Source organism: Triturus cristatus, chromosome 3_2 (genome assembly GCF_964204655.1).
Source record: "Triturus cristatus chromosome 3_2, aTriCri1.1, whole genome shotgun sequence".
NCBI classification, from domain to species: domain Eukaryota; kingdom Metazoa; phylum Chordata; class Amphibia; order Caudata; family Salamandridae; genus Triturus; species Triturus cristatus.
Window position 1 is genome coordinate 981546888 of NC_140584.1, and position 817 is coordinate 981547704.

The 817-nt window shown below is 47.5% G+C and overlaps 1 pseudogene; it reads right to left on the minus strand.

Annotated features, from left to right (window-relative positions):
• Positions 1 to 326: 326 nt before the first annotated feature.
• LOC146858931 (small ribosomal subunit protein eS28 pseudogene) lies at positions 327 to 607 on the minus strand (annotated as a pseudogene).
• Between the last annotated feature and the right edge of the window lie 210 nt (positions 608 to 817).

Genomic DNA, 817 nt, shown 5'->3' on the forward strand with positions numbered 1-817 from the left:
GGGAGCAAATGGTGCCATACTCCTTGATAAATCTCCTATAGTACCCTGTAAGACCTAAGAAAGCTCTCACTTCTGTCTGGGTCTTGGGGGAGGCCCAAGCCAGAATGATATCATTCTTTGGCTGTAGGGTCTGCACCTTGTCACTCCTTACCTGTTGTCTCAAGTACACCACAGACCCCTGCCCTATCTGGCACTTACTGACCTTGATAGAGAGGCCTGCACTCTGCAGGGCCTTCAACACCTTCTGGGGTGGTACAAATGATCCTCCCAAATGAAGCTTCTCCAAACTGAACAAGTTTATTCCCCAAAAAATGTTTTCAGCGTTTTGAATATCAAACAATCAAATGTTTCTTCACGTCTAAGTTGGTAGCAGGATCATTGAAATCAATGCAATGTTTTATCGTAATCTTCTTGCTTCACGCTCAGATTCCAGTAACGTAAGGACATCTCCTTCACGGACTGGCCCCTTCACATTACGAATAATTGATCGGTTGCTGTCATCCATGAACTCAACCCGAAACTGGGTGCACTGGCCCTGTGAGCCATTTCTGCCGAGGACTTTCGTAACCCTGGCTAGTTTGATAAGCTGCACACGGCTGGCTTCCATGATTTTTTTTTTTTTTTTTAATTATTTTTATTGCAGGAATTAGTAAATCTTTACATAATCGGCCAGCATTACATCTCAAGCCGGAGCGTTGAAACCCAACTCTCCGATCCCCTCCGGAAGTTGCTTACACAGCCGTTCAGCCCACAACCCTGGGGTCGGGCGGCGAAAGTCCGTGGGGGCTCGGGAGGTTGTCGAGGTCGGCCCGGAGGA